The sequence below is a fragment of the Petromyzon marinus genome, unplaced genomic scaffold (genome assembly GCF_048934315.1).
Source record: "Petromyzon marinus isolate PM22_M1 ecotype Great Lakes invasive population unplaced genomic scaffold, UKy_Petmar_22M1.pri1.0 PM_G_Scaffold_26, whole genome shotgun sequence".
In the NCBI taxonomy this organism is placed as follows: Eukaryota; Metazoa; Chordata; class Hyperoartia; order Petromyzontiformes; family Petromyzontidae; genus Petromyzon; species Petromyzon marinus.
The window spans coordinates 2,456,423-2,472,395 of NW_027422828.1; positions in this window are offsets into that span (position 1 = coordinate 2,456,423).

Here is a 15,973-nt window from a genome sequence, read left to right on the forward strand (position 1 = left end):
TGTCTGTATGTAAGTATCTCAGTGTCTGTATGTAAGTTTCTGTATGTAAGTGTCTGTATGTAACTGTCTCAGTGTCTGTATGTAAGTGTCTGTATGTAAGTGTCTGTATGTAAGTATCTGTATGTAAATGTCTGTGTGTAAGTGTCTGTATGTAAGTGTCTTAGTGTCTGTACGTAAGTGTCTGTATGTAAGTGTCTGTATGTGTCTGTATGTAAGTGTCTGTATGTAAGTGTCTGTATGTAAGTGTCTGTATGTAAGTGGCTGTATGTAAGTGTCCTAAAGTGTCTGTATGTAAGTATCTGTATGTAAGTGTCTGTATGTAAGTTTCTGTATGTAAGTGTATGTTTGTAAGTGTCTGTATGTAAGTGTCTGTATGTAAGTGCCTGTTTGTAAGTGTCTGTATGTAAGTGTCTGTATATAAGTGCCTGTATGTAAGTGTCTGTATGTAAGTGTCTCAGTGTCTGTATGTAAGTGTCTGTATGTAAGTGTCTCAGTGTCTGTATGTAAGTGTCTGTATGTAAGCTTCTGTATGTAAGTGTCTGTAAGTAGTGTCTCTATGTAAGTGTCTCAGTGTCTGTATGTAAGTTTCTGTATGTAAGTGTCTCAATGTAAGTGTCTGTATGTAAGTGTCTGTATGTCAGTGTCACAGTGTCTGTATGTAAGTGTCTGTATGTAAGTGTATCAGTGTCTGTATGTAAGTGTCTGTATGTAAGCGTCTGTATGTGTCTATGTAAGTGTCTCAGTGTCTGTATTTAAGTGTCTGTATGTAAGTGTCTGTATGTAAGTGTCTCAGTGTCTGTATGTAAGTGTATGTAAGTGTCTGTATGTAAGTGTCTGTATGTAAGTGTCTTAGTGTCTGTATGTAAGTGTCTGTATGTAAGTGTCTGTATGTGTCTGTATGTAAGTGTCTGTATGTAAGTGTCTGTATGTAAGTGTCTGTATGTAAGTGGCTGTATGTAAGTGTCTGTAAGTGTCTGTATGTAAGTATCTGTATGTAAGTGTCTGTATGTAAGTTTCTGTATGTAAGTGTATGTTTGTAAGTGTCTGTATGTAAGTGTTTGTATGTAAGTGCCTGTTTGTAAGTGTCTGTATATAAGTGTCTGTATATAAGTGCCTGTATATAAGTGTCTGTATGTAAGTGTCTCAGTGTCTGTATGTAAGTGTCTGTATGTAAGTGTCTGTATGTAAGTGTCTGTATGTAAGTGGCTGTATGTAAGTGTCTGTAAGTTTCTGTATGTAAGTATCTGTATGTAAGTGTCTGTATGTAAGTTTCTGTATGTAAGTGTATGTTTGTAAGTGTCTGTATGTAAGTGTCTGTATGTAAGTGCCTGTTTGTAAGTGTCTGTATGTAAGTGTCTGTATATAAGTGCCTGTATGTAAGTGTCTGTATGTCAGTGTCACAGTGTCCGTATGTAAGTGTCTGTATGTAAGTGTCTCAGTGTCTGTATGTAAGTGTCTGTATGTAAGCGTCTGTATGTGTCTATGTAAGTGTCTCAGTGTCTGTATTTAAGTGTCTGTATGTAAGTGTCTGTATGTAAGTGTCTCAGTGTCTGTATGTAAGTGTATGTAAGTGTCTGTATGTAAGTGTCTGTATGTAAGTGTCTCAGTGTCTGTATGTAAGTGTATCTAAGCGTCTGTATGTAAGTGTCTATGTAAGTGTCTCAGTGTTTGTATGTAAGTGTCTGTAAGTAAGTGTCTGTATGTAAGTGTCTGTATGTAAGTGTCTGTATATAAGTGTCTGTATGTAAGTATCTGTATGTAAGTGATGTATGTAAGTGTCTCAGTATCTGTATGTAAATGTCTGTATGTAAGTGTCTGTATGTAAGTGTCTCAGTGTCTGTTTGTGTCAGTATGTAAGTGTCTGTATGTAAGTGTCTGTATGTAAGTGTCTCAGTATCTGTATGTAAATGTCTTTATGAATGTGTCTGTATGTAAGTGTCTGTATGTAAGTGTCTGTATGTAAGTCTCAGTGTCTGTATGTCAGTGTGTGTTTGTAAGTGTCTGCATGTAAGTGTCTGTATGTAAGTGTCTGTATTTAAGTGTCTCAGTGTATGTAAGTAAGTGTCTAAATAAGTGTCTGTATGTAAGTGTCTCTATGTAAGTGTCTGTATATAAGTGTCTGTATGTAAGTGTCTGTATGTTAAGTGTTTGTATGTAAGTGTCTGTATGTAAATATCTCAGTGTCTGTATGTAAGTGTCTGTATGTAAGTGTCTGTATGTAAGTGTCTGTATGTAAGTCTCTGTATGTAGGTGGCTGTATTTAAGTGTCTGTAAGTGTCTGTATGTAAGTATCTGTATGTAAGTGTCTGTGTGTAAGTTTCTGTATGTAAGTGTCTGTTTGTAAGTGTCTGTATGTAAATGTCTCAGTGTCTGTATGTAAGTGTATGTAAGCGTCTGTATGTAAGTGTCTATGTAAGTGTCTCAGTGTCTGTATGTAAGTGTCTGTATGTAAGTGTCTGTATGTAAGTGTCTGTATGTAAGTGTTTGTATGTAAGTGTCTGTATGTAAGTGTCTCAGTGTCTGTTTGTGTCAGTATGTAAGTGTCTGTATGTAAGTGTCTATGTAAGTGTCTGTATGTAAGTGCCTGTATGTAAGTGTCTGTATGTAAGTGTCTGTATGTAAGTGTCTGTATGTAAGTGTGTGTATGTAAGTGTCTGTATGTAAGTGTCTGTATGTAAGTGTCTCAGTATCTGTATGTAAATGTCTTTATGTAAGTGTCTGTATGTAAGTGTCTGTATGTAAGTGTCTGTATGTAAGTCTCAGAGTCTGTATGTCAGTGTGTGTTTGTAAGTGTCTGTATGTAAGTGTCTGTATGTAAGTGTCTGTATTTAAGTGTCTCAGTGTCTGTAAGTAAGTGTCTAAGTAAGTGTCTGTATGTAAGTGTCTGTATGTAAGTGTCTGTATGTTAAGTGTTTGTATGTAAGTGTCTGTATGTGAATATCTCATTGTCTGTATGGAAGTGTCTGTATGTAAGTGTCTGTATGTAAGTGTCTCAGTGTCTGTATGTAAGTGTCTGTATGTAAGTGTCTGTATGTAAGTGTCTGTATGTAAGTGTCTGTATGTTAAGTGTCTGTATGTAAGTGTCTGTATGTAAGTATCTCAGTGTCTGTATGTAAGTTTCTGTATGTAAGTGTCTGTATGTAACTGTCTCAGTGTCTGTATGTAAGTGTCTGTATGTAAGTGTCTGTATGTAAGTGTCTGTATATAAGTGTCTGTATGTAAGTATCTGTATGTAAGTGATGTATGTAAGTGTCTCAGTATCTGTATGTAAATGTCTGTATGTAAGTGTCTGTATGTAAGTGTCTCAGTGTCTGTTTGTGTCAGTATGTAAGTGTCTGTATGTAAGTGTCTGTATGTAAGTGTCTCAGTATCTGTATGTAAATGTCTTTATGAATGTGTCTGTATGTAAGTGTCTGTATGTAAGTGTCTGTATGTAAGTCTCAGTGTCTGTATGTCAGTGTGTGTTTGTAAGTGTCTGCATGTAAGTGTCTGTATGTAAGTGTCTGTATTTAAGTGTCTCAGTGTATGTAAGTAAGTGTCTAAATAAGTGTCTGTATGTAAGTGTCTCTATGTAAGTGTCTGTATATAAGTGTCTGTATGTAAGTGTCTGTATGTTAAGTGTTTGTATGTAAGTGTCTGTATGTAAATATCTCAGTGTCTGTATGTAAGTGTCTGTATGTAAGTGTCTGTATGTAAGTGTCTCAGTGTCTGTATGTAAGTGTCTGTATCTAAGTGTCTGTATGTTTCTGTATGTAAGTGTCTGTATGTAAGTGTCTGTATGTAAGTCTCTGTATGTAGGTGGCTGTATTTAAGTGTCTGTAAGTGTCTGTATGTAAGTATCTGTATGTAAGTGTCTGTGTGTAAGTTTCTGTATGTAAGTGTCTGTTTGTAAGTGTCTGTATGTAAATGTCTCAGTGTCTGTATGTAAGTGTATGTAAGCGTCTGTATGTAAGTGTCTATGTAAGTGTCTCAGTGTCTGTATGTAAGTGTCTGTATGTAAGTGTCTGTATGTAAGTGTCTGTATGTAAGTGTTTGTATGTAAGTGTCTGTATGTAAGTGTCTCAGTGTCTGTTTGTGTCAGTATGTAAGTGTCTGTATGTAAGTGTCTATGTAAGTGTCTGTATGTAAGTGCCTGTATGTAAGTGTCTGTATGTAAGTGTCTGTATGTAAGTGTCTGTATGTAAGTGTGTGTATGTAAGTGTCTGTATGTAAGTGTCTGTATGTAAGTGTCTCAGTATCTGTATGTAAATGTCTTTATGTAAGTGTCTGTATGTAAGTGTCTGTATGTAAGTGTCTGTATGTAAGTCTCAGAGTCTGTATGTCAGTGTGTGTTTGTAAGTGTCTGTATGTAAGTGTCTGTATGTAAGTGTCTGTATTTAAGTGTCTCAGTGTCTGTAAGTAAGTGTCTAAGTAAGTGTCTGTATGTAAGTGTCTGTATGTAAGTGTCTGTATGTTAAGTGTTTGTCTGTAAGTGTCTGTATGTGAATATCTCATTGTCTGTATGGAAGTGTCTGTATGTAAGTGTCTGTATGTAAGTGTCTCAGTGTCTGTATGTAAGTGTCTGTATGTAAGTGTCTGTATGTAAGTGTCTGTATGTAAGTGTCTGTATGTTAAGTGTCTGTATGTAAGTGTCTGTATGTAAGTATCTCAGTGTCTGTATGTAAGTTTCTGTATGTAAGTGTCTGTATGTAACTGTCTCAGTGTCTGTATGTAAGTGTCTGTATGTAAGTGTCTGTATGTAAGTATCTGTATGTAAATGTCTGTGTGTAAGTGTCTGTATGTAAGTGTCTTAGTGTCTGTATGTAAGTGTCTGTATGTAAGTGTCTGTATTTGTCTGTATGTAAGTGTCTGTATGTAAGTGTCTGTATGTAAGTGTCTGTATGTAAGTGTCTGTATGTAAGTGTCTGTATTTAAGTGTCTCAGTGTATATAAGTAAGTGTCTAAATAAGTGTCTGTATGTTAGTGTCTCTATGTAAGTGTCTGTATATAAGTGTCTGTATGTAAGTGTCTGTATGTTAAGTGTTTGTATGTAAGTGTCTGTATGTAAATATCTCAGTGTCTGTATGTAAGTGTCTGTATGTAAGTGTCTCAGTGTCTGTATGTAAGTGTCTGTATCTAAGTGTCTGTATGTTTCTGTATGTAAGTGTCTGTATGTAAGTGTCTGTATGTAAGTCTCTGTATGTAGGTGGCTGTATTTAAGTGTCTGTAAGTGTCTGTATGTAAGTATCTGTATGTAAGTGTCTGTGTGTAAGTTTCTGTATGTAAGTGTCTGTTTGTAAGTGTCTGTATGTAAATGTCTCAGTGTCTGTATGTAAGTGTATGTAAGCGTCTGTATGTAAGTGTCTATGTAAGTGTCTCAGTGTCTGTATGTAAGTGTCTGTATGTAAGTGTCTGTATGTAAGTGTCTGTATGTAAGTGTTTGTATGTAAGTGTCTGTATGTAAGTGTCTCAGTGTCTGTTTGTGTCAGTATGTAAGTGTCTGTATGTTAGTGTCTATGTAAGTGTCTCAGTATCTGTATGTAAATGTCTTTATGTAAGTGTCTGTATGTAAGTGTCTGTATGTAAGTGTCTGTATGTAAGTCTCAGAGTCTGTATGTCAGTGTGTGTTTGTAAGTGTCTGTATGTAAGTGTCTGTATGTAAGTGTCTGTATTTAAGTGTCTCAGTGTCTGTAAGTAAGTGTCTAAGTAAGTGTCTGTATGTAAGTGTCTGTATGTAAGTGTCTGTATGTTAAGTGTTTGTATGTAAGTGTCTGTATGTGAATATCTCATTGTCTGTATGGAAGTGTCTGTATGTAAGTGTCTGTATGTAAGTGTCTGAGTGTCTGTATGTAAGTGTCTGTATGTAAGTGTCTGTATGTAAGTGTCTGTATGTAAGTGTCTGTATGTTAAGTATCTGTATGTAAGTGTCTGTATGTAAGTATCTCAGTGTCTGTATGTAAGTTTCTGTATGTAAGTGTCTGTATGTAACTGTCTCAGTGTCTGTATGTAAGTGTCTGTATGTAAGAGTCTGTATGTAAGTATCTGTATGTAAATGTCTGTGTGTAAGTGTCTGTATGTAAGTGTCTTAGTGTCTGTATGTAAGTGTCTGTATGTAAGTGTCTGTATGTGTCTGTATGTAAGTGTCTGTATGTAAGTGTCTGTATGTAAGTGTCTGTATGTAAGTGGCTGTATGTAAGTGTCTGTAAGTGTCTGTATGTAAGTATCTGTATGTAAGTGTCTGTATGTAAGTTTCTGTATGTAAGTGTATGTTTGTAAGTGTCTGTATGTAAGTGTCTGTATGTAAGTGCCTGTTTGTAAGTGTCTGTATGTAAGTGTCTGTATATAAGTGCCTGTATGTAAGTGTCTGTATGTAAGTGTCTCAGTGTCTGTATGTAAGTGTCTGTATGTAAGTGTCTCAGCGTCTGTATGTAAGTGTCTGTATGTAAGCTTCTGTATGTAAGTGTCTGTAAGTAGTGTCTCTATGTAAGTGTCTCAGTGTCTGTATGTAAGTTTCTGTATGTAAGTGTCTCAATGTAAGTGTCTGTATGTAAGTGTCTGTATGTCAGTGTCACAGTGTCTGTATGTAAGTGTCTGTATGTAAGTGTCTCAGTGTCTGTATGTAAGTGTCTGTATGTAAGCGTCTGTATGTGTCTATGTAAGTGTCTCAGTGTCTGTATTTAAGTGTCTGTATGTAAGTGTCTGTATGTAAGTGTCTCAGTGTCTGTATGTAAGTGTATGTAAGTGTCTGTATGTAAGTGTCTGTATGTAAGTGTCTCAGTGTCTGTATGTAAGTGTATGTAAGCGTCTGTATGTAAGTGTCTATGTAAGTGTCTCAGTGTTTGTATGTAAGTGTCTGTATGTAAGTGTCTGTATGTAAGTGTCTGTATGTGTCTGTATGTAAGTGTCTGTATGTAAGTGTCTGTATGTAAGTGTCTGTATGTAAGTGGCTGTATGTAAGTGTCTGTAAGTGTCTGTATGTAAGTATCTGTATGTAAGTGTCTGTATGTAAGTTTCTGTATGTAAGTGTATGTTTGTAAGTGTCTGTATGTAAGTGTCTGTATGTAAGTGCCTGTTTGTAAGTGTCTGTATGTAAGTGTCTGTATATAAGTGCCTGTATGTAAGTGTCTGTATGTCAGTGTCACAGTGTCCGTATGTAAGTGTCTGTATGTAAGTGTCTCAGTGTCTGTATGTAAGTGTATGTAAGCGTCTGTATGTAAGTGTCTAAGTGTCTCAGTGTTTGTATGTAAGTGTCTGTATGTAAGTGTCTGTATGTAAGTGTCTGTATGTGTCTGTATGTAAGTGTCTGTATGTAAGTGTCTGTATGTAAGTGTCTGTATGTAAGTGGCTGTATGTAAGTGTCTGTAAGTGTCTGTATGTAAGTATCTGTATGTAAGTGTCTGTATGTAAGTTTCTGTATGTAAGTGTATGTTTGTAAGTGTCTGTATGTAAGTGTCTGTATGTAAGTGCCTGTTTGTAAGTGTCTGTATGTAAGTGTCTGTATATAAGTGCCTGTATGTAAGTGTCTGTATGTCAGTGTCACAGTGTCCGTATGTAAGTGTCTGTATGTAAGTGTCTCAGTGTCTGTATGTAAGTGTATGTAAGTGTCTGTATGTAAGTGTCTGTATGTAAGTGTCTCAGTGTCTGTATGTAAGTGTATGTAAGCGTCTGTATGTAAGTGTCTATGTAAGTGTCTCAGTGTTTGTATGTAAGTGTCTGTATGTAAGTGTCTGTATGTAAGTGTCTGTATGTAAGTGTCCGTATATAAGTGTCTGTATGTAAGTATCTGTATGTAAGTGATGTATGTAAGTGTCTCAGTATCTGTATGTAAATGTCTGTATGTAAGTGTCTGTATGTAAGTGTCTCAGTGTCTGTTTATGTCAGTATGTAAGTGTCTGTATGTAAGTGTCTGTATGTAAGTGTCTATGTAAGTGTCTCAGTGTCTGTATGTAAGTGTCTGTATGTAAGTGTCTGTATGTAAGTGTCTATGTAAGTGTCTCAGTGTCTGTATGTAAGTGTCTGTATGTAAGTGTCTGTATGTAAGTCTCAGTGTCTGTATGTCAGTGTGTGTTTGTAAGTGTCTGTATGTAAGTGTCTGTATGTAAGTGTCTGTATTTAAGTGTCTCAGTGTATGTAAGTAAGTGTCTAAATAAGTGTCTGTATGTAAGTGTCTCTATGTAAGTGTCTGTATATAAGTGTCTGTATGTAAGTGTCTGTATGTTAAGTGTTTGTATGTAAGTGTCTGTATGTAAATATCTCAGTGTCTGTATGTAAGTGTCTGTATGTAAGTGTCTGTATGTAAGTGTCTGTATATAAGTGCCTGTATGTAAGTGTCTGTATGTAAGTGTCTCAGTGTCTGTATGTAAGTGTCTGTATGTAAGTGTCTCAGTGTCTGTATGTAAGTGTCTGTATGTAAGCTTCTGTATGTAAGTGTCTGTAAGTAGTGTCTCTATGTAAGTGTCTCAGTGTCTGTATGTAAGTTTCTGTATGTAAGTGTCTCAATGTAAGTGTCTGTATGTAAGTGTCTGTATGTCAGTGTCACAGTGTCTGTATGTAAGTGTCTGTATGTAAGTGTATCAGTGTCTGTATGTAAGTGTCTGTATGTAAGCGTCTGTATGTGTCTATGTAAGTGTCTCAGTGTCTGTATTTAAGTGTCTGTATGTAAGTGTCTGTATGTAAGTGTCTCAGTGTCTGTATGTAAGTGTATGTAAGTGTCTGTATGTAAGTGTCTGTATGTAAGTGTCTTAGTGTCTGTATGTAAGTGTCTGTATGTAAGTGTCTGTATGTGTCTGTATGTAAGTGTCTGTATGTAAGTGTCTGTATGTAAGTGTCTGTATGTAAGTGGCTGTATGTAAGTGTCTGTAAGTGTCTGTATGTAAGTATCTGTATGTAAGTGTCTGTATGTAAGTTTCTGTATGTAAGTGTATGTTTGTAAGTGTCTGTATGTAAGTGTCTGTATGTAAGTGCCTGTTTGTAAGTGTCTGTATGTAAGTGTCTGTATATAAGTGCCTGTATGTAAGTGTCTGTATGTCAGTGTCACAGTGTCCGTATGTAAGTGTCTGTATGTAAGTGTCTCAGTGTCTGTATGTAAGTGTATGTAAGTGTCTGTATGTAAGTGTCTGTATGTAAGTGTCTCAGTGTCTGTATGTAAGTGTATGTAAGCGTCTGTATGTAAGTGTCTATGTAAGTGTCTCAGTGTTTGTATGTAAGTGTCTGTATGTAAGTGTCTGTATGTAAGTGTCTGTATGTAAGTGTCCGTATATAAGTGTCTGTATGTAAGTATCTGTATGTAAGTGATGTATGTAAGTGTCTCAGTATCTGTATGTAAATGTCTGTATGTAAGTGTCTGTATGTAAGTGTCTCAGTGTCTGTTTATGTCAGTATGTAAGTGTCTGTATGTAAGTGTCTGTATGTAAGTGTCTATGTAAGTGTCTCAGTGTCTGTATGTAAGTGTCTGTATGTAAGTGTCTGTATGTAAGTGTCTATGTAAGTGTCTCAGTGTCTGTATGTAAGTGTCTGTATGTAAGTGTCTGTATGTAAGTCTCAGTGTCTGTATGTCAGTGTGTGTTTGTAAGTGTCTGTATGTAAGTGTCTGTATGTAAGTGTCTGTATTTAAGTGTCTCAGTGTATGTAAGTAAGTGTCTAAATAAGTGTCTGTATGTAAGTGTCTCTATGTAAGTGTCTGTATATAAGTGTCTGTATGTAAGTGTCTGTATGTTAAGTGTTTGTATGTAAGTGTCTGTATGTAAATATCTCAGTGTCTGTATGTAAGTGTCTGTATGTAAGTGTCTGTATGTAAGTGTCTGTATATAAGTGCCTGTATGTAAGTGTCTGTATGTAAGTGTCTCAGTGTCTGTATGTAAGTGTCTGTATGTAAGTGTCTCAGTGTCTGTATGTAAGTGTCTGTATGTAAGCTTCTGTATGTAAGTGTCTGTAAGTAGTGTCTCTATGTAAGTGTCTCAGTGTCTGTATGTAAGTTTCTGTATGTAAGTGTCTCAATGTAAGTGTCTGTATGTAAGTGTCTGTATGTCAGTGTCACAGTGTCTGTATGTAAGTGTCTGTATGTAAGTGTATCAGTGTCTGTATGTAAGTGTCTGTATGTAAGCGTCTGTATGTGTCTATGTAAGTGTCTCAGTGTCTGTATTTAAGTGTCTGTATGTAAGTGTCTGTATGTAAGTGTCTCAGTGTCTGTATGTAAGTGTATGTAAGTGTCTGTATGTAAGTGTCTGTATGTAAGTGTCTTAGTGTCTGTATGTAAGTGTCTGTATGTAAGTGTCTGTATGTGTCTGTATGTAAGTGTCTGTATGTAAGTGTCTGTATGTAAGTGTCTGTATGTAAGTGGCTGTATGTAAGTGTCTGTAAGTGTCTGTATGTAAGTATCTGTATGTAAGTGTCTGTATGTAAGTTTCTGTATGTAAGTGTATGTTTGTAAGTGTCTGTATGTAAGTGTCTGTATGTAAGTGCCTGTTTGTAAGTGTCTGTATATAAGTGTCTGTATATAAGTGCCTGTATATAAGTGTCTGTATGTAAGTGTCTCAGTGTCTGTATGTAAGTGTCTGTATGTAAGTGTCTGTATGTAAGTGTCTGTATGTAAGTGGCTGTATGTAAGTGTCTGTAAGTTTCTGTATGTAAGTATCTGTATGTAAGTGTCTGTATGTAAGTTTCTGTATGTAAGTGTATGTTTGTAAGTGTCTGTATGTAAGTGTCTGTATGTAAGTGCCTGTTTGTAAGTGTCTGTATGTAAGTGTCTGTATATAAGTGCCTGTATGTAAGTGTCTGTATGTCAGTGTCACAGTGTCCGTATGTAAGTGTCTGTATGTAAGTGTCTCAGTGTCTGTATGTAAGTGTCTGTATGTAAGCGTCTGTATGTGTCTATGTAAGTGTCTCAGTGTCTGTATTTAAGTGTCTGTATGTAAGTGTCTGTATGTAAGTGTCTCAGTGTCTGTATGTAAGTGTATGTAAGTGTCTGTATGTAAGTGTCTGTATGTAAGTGTCTCAGTGTCTGTATGTAAGTGTATCTAAGCGTCTGTATGTAAGTGTCTATGTAAGTGTCTCAGTGTTTGTATGTAAGTGTCTGTAAGTAAGTGTCTGTATGTAAGTGTCTGTATGTAAGTGTCTGTATATAAGTGTCTGTATGTAAGTATCTGTATGTAAGTGATGTATGTAAGTGTCTCAGTATCTGTATGTAAATGTCTGTATGTAAGTGTCTGTATGTAAGTGTCTCAGTGTCTGTTTGTGTCAGTATGTAAGTGTCTGTATGTAAGTGTCTGTATGTAAGTGTCTCAGTATCTGTATGTAAATGTCTTTATGAATGTGTCTGTATGTAAGTGTCTGTATGTAAGTGTCTGTATGTAAGTCTCAGTGTCTGTATGTCAGTGTGTGTTTGTAAGTGTCTGCATGTAAGTGTCTGTATGTAAGTGTCTGTATTTAAGTGTCTCAGTGTATGTAAGTAAGTGTCTAAATAAGTGTCTGTATGTAAGTGTCTCTATGTAAGTGTCTGTATATAAGTGTCTGTATGTAAGTGTCTGTATGTTAAGTGTTTGTATGTAAGTGTCTGTATGTAAATATCTCAGTGTCTGTATGTAAGTGTCTGTATGTAAGTGTCTGTATGTAAGTGTCTCAGTGTCTGTATGTAAGTGTCTGTATCTAAGTGTCTGTATGTTTCTGTATGTAAGTGTCTGTATGTAAGTGTCTGTATGTAAGTCTCTGTATGTAGGTGGCTGTATTTAAGTGTCTGTAAGTGTCTGTATGTAAGTATCTGTATGCAAGTGTCTGTGTGTAAGTTTCTGTATGTAAGTGTCTGTTTGTAAGTGTCTGTATGTAAATGTCTCAGTGTCTGTATGTAAGTGTATGTAAGCGTCTGTATGTAAGTGTCTATGTAAGTGTCTCAGTGTCTGTATGTAAGTGTCTGTATGTAAGTGTCTGTATGTAAGTGTCTGTATGTAAGTGTTTGTATGTAAGTGTCTGTATGTAAGTGTCTCAGTGTCTGTTTGTGTCAGTATGTAAGTGTCTGTATGTAAGTGTCTATGTAAGTGTCTGTATGTAAGTGCCTGTATGTAAGTGTCTGTATGTAAGTGTCTGTATGTAAGTGTCTGTATGTAAGTGTGTGTATGTAAGTGTCTGTATGTAAGTGTCTGTATGTAAGTGTCTCAGTATCTGTATGTAAATGTCTTTATGTAAGTGTCTGTATGTAAGTGTCTGTATGTAAGTGTCTGTATGTAAGTCTCAGAGTCTGTATGTCAGTGTGTGTTTGTAAGTGTCTGTATGTAAGTGTCTGTATGTAAGTGTCTGTATTTAAGTGTCTCAGTGTCTGTAAGTAAGTGTCTAAGTAAGTGTCTGTATGTAAGTGTCTGTATGTAAGTGTCTGTATGTTAAGTGTTTGTATGTAAGTGTCTGTATGTGAATATCTCATTGTCTGTATGGAAGTGTCTGTATGTAAGTGTCTGTATGTAAGTGTCTCAGTGTCTGTATGTAAGTGTCTGTATGTAAGTGTCTGTATGTAAGTGTCTGTATGTAAGTGTCTGTATGTTAAGTGTCTGTATGTAAGTGTCTGTATGTAAGTATCTCAGTGTCTGTATGTAAGTTTCTGTATGTAAGTGTCTGTATGTAACTGTCTCAGTGTCTGTATGTAAGTGTCTGTATGTAAGTGTCTGTATGTAAGTATCTGTATGTAAATGTCTGTGTGTAAGTGTCTGTATGTAAGTGTCTTAGTGTCTGTATGTAAGTGTCTGTATGTAAGTGTCTGTATTTGTCTGTATGTAAGTGTCTGTATGTAAGTGTCTGTATGTAAGTGTCTGTATGTAAGTGTCTGTATGTAAGTGTCTGTATTTAAGTGTCTCAGTGTATATAAGTAAGTGTCTAAATAAGTGTCTGTATGTAAGTGTCTCTATGTAAGTGTCTGTATATAAGTGTCTGTATGTAAGTGTCTGTATGTTAAGTGTTTGTATGTAAGTGTCTGTATGTAAATATCTCAGTGGCTGTATGTAAGTGTCTGTATGTAAGTGTCTGTATGTAAGTGTCTCAGTGTCTGTATGTAAGTGTCTGTATCTAAGTGTCTGTATGTTTCTGTATGTAAGTGTCTGTATGTAAGTGTCTGTATGTAAGTCTCTGTATGTAGGTGGCTGTATTTAAGTGTCTGTAAGTGTCTGTATGTAAGTATCTGTATGTAAGTGTCTGTGTGTAAGTTTCTGTATGTAAGTGTCTGTTTGTAAGTGTCTGTATGTAAATGTCTCAGTGTCTGTATGTAAGTGTATGTAAGCGTCTGTATGTAAGTGTCTATGTAAGTGTCTCAGTGTCTGTATGTAAGTGTCTGTATGTAAGTGTCTGTATGTAAGTGTCTGTATGTAAGTGTTTGTATGTAAGTGTCTGTATGTAAGTGTCTCAGTGTCTGTTTGTGTCAGTATGTAAGTGTCTGTATGTTAGTGTCTATGTAAGTGTCTCAGTATCTGTATGTAAATGTCTTTATGTAAGTGTCTGTATGTAAGTGTCTGTATGTAAGTGTCTGTATGTAAGTCTCAGAGTCTGTATGTCAGTGTGTGTTTGTAAGTGTCTGTATGTAAGTGTCTGTATGTAAGTGTCTGTATTTAAGTGTCTCAGTGTCTGTAAGTAAGTGTCTAAGTAAGTGTCTGTATGTAAGTGTCTGTATGTAAGTGTCTGTATGTTAAGTGTTTGTATGTAAGTGTCTGTATGTGAATATCTCATTGTCTGTATGGAAGTGTCTGTATGTAAGTGTCTGTATGTAAGTGTCTGAGTGTCTGTATGTAAGTGTCTGTATGTAAGTGTCTGTATGTAAGTGTCTGTATGTAAGTGTCTGTATGTTAAGTATCTGTATGTAAGTGTCTGTATGTAAGTATCTCAGTGTCTGTATGTAAGTTTCTGTATGTAAGTGTCTGTATGTAACTGTCTCAGTGTCTGTATGTAAGTGTCTGTATGTAAGAGTCTGTATGTAAGTATCTGTATGTAAATGTCTGTGTGTAAGTGTCTGTATGTAAGTGTCTTAGTGTCTGTATGTAAGTGTCTGTATGTAAGTGTCTGTATGTGTCTGTATGTAAGTGTCTGTATGTAAGTGTCTGTATGTAAGTGTCTGTATGTAAGTGGCTGTATGTAAGTGTCTGTAAGTGTCTGTATGTAAGTATCTGTATGTAAGTGTCTGTATGTAAGTTTCTGTATGTAAGTGTATGTTTGTAAGTGTCTGTATGTAAGTGTCTGTATGTAAGTGCCTGTTTGTAAGTGTCTGTATGTAAGTGTCTGTATATAAGTGCCTGTATGTAAGTGTCTGTATGTAAGTGTCTCAGTGTCTGTATGTAAGTGTCTGTATGTAAGTGTCTCAGCGTCTGTATGTAAGTGTCTGTATGTAAGCTTCTGTATGTAAGTGTCTGTAAGTAGTGTCTCTATGTAAGTGTCTCAGTGTCTGTATGTAAGTTTCTGTATGTAAGTGTCTCAATGTAAGTGTCTGTATGTAAGTGTCTGTATGTCAGTGTCACAGTGTCTGTATGTAAGTGTCTGTATGTAAGTGTCTCAGTGTCTGTATGTAAGTGTCTGTATGTAAGCGTCTGTATGTGTCTATGTAAGTGTCTCAGTGTCTGTATTTAAGTGTCTGTATGTAAGTGTCTGTATGTAAGTGTCTCAGTGTCTGTATGTAAGTGTATGTAAGTGTCTGTATGTAAGTGTCTGTATGTAAGTGTCTCAGTGTCTGTATGTAAGTGTATGTAAGCGTCTGTATGTAAGTGTCTATGTAAGTGTCTCAGTGTTTGTATGTAAGTGTCTGTATGTAAGTGTCTGTATGTAAGTGTCTGTATGTGTCTGTATGTAAGTGTCTGTATGTAAGTGTCTGTATGTAAGTGGCTGTATGTAAGTGTCTGTAAGTGTCTGTATGTAAGTATCTGTATGTAAGTGTCTGTATGTAAGTTTCTGTATGTAAGTGTATGTTTGTAAGTGTCTGTATGTAAGTGTCTGTATGTAAGTGCCTGTTTGTAAGTGTCTGTATGTAAGTGTCTGTATATAAGTGCCTGTATGTAAGTGTCTGTATGTCAGTGTCACAGTGTCCGTATGTAAGTGTCTGTATGTAAGTGTCTCAGTGTCTGTATGTAAGTGTATGTAAGTGTCTGTATGTAAGTGTCTGTATGTAAGTGTCTCAGTGTCTGTATGTAAGTGTATGTAAGCGTCTGTATGTAAGTGTCTATGTAAGTGTCTCAGTGTTTGTATGTAAGTGTCTGTATGTAAGTGTCTGTATGTAAGTGTCTGTATGTAAGTGTCCGTATATAAGTGTCTGTATGTAAGTATCTGTATGTAAGTGATGTATGTAAGTGTCTCAGTATCTGTATGTAAATGTCTGTATGTAAGTGTCTGTATGTAAGTGTCTCAGTGTCTGTTTATGTCAGTATGTAAGTGTCTGTATGTAAGTGTCTGTATGTAAGTGTCTATGTAAGTGTCTCAGTGTCTGTATGTAAGTGTCTGTATGTAAGTGTCTGTATGTAAGTGTCTATGTAAGTGTCTCAGTGTCTGTATGTAAGTGTCTGTATGTAAGTGTCTGTATGTAAGTCTCAGTGTCTGTATGTCAGTGTGTGTTTGTAAGTGTCTGTATGTAAGTGTCTGTATGTAAGTGTCTGTATTTAAGTGTCTCAGTGTATGTAAGTAAGTGTCTAAATAAGTGTCTGTATGTAAGTGTCTCTATGTAAGTGTCTGTATATAAGTGTCTGTATGTAAGTGTCTGTATGTTAAGTGTTTGTATGTAAGTGTCTGTATGTAAATATCTCAGTGTCTGTATGTAAGTGTCTGTATGTAAGTGTCTGTATGTAAGTGTCTCAGTGTCTGTATGTAAGTGTCTGTATCTAAGTGTCTGTATGTTTCTGTATGTAAGTGTCTGTATGTAAGTGTCTGTATGTAAGTCTCTGTATGTAGGTGGCTGTATTTAAGTGTCTGTAAGTGTCTGTATGTAAGTATCTGTATGTAAGTGTCTGTGTGTAAGTTTCTGTATGTAAGTGTCTGTTTGTAAGTG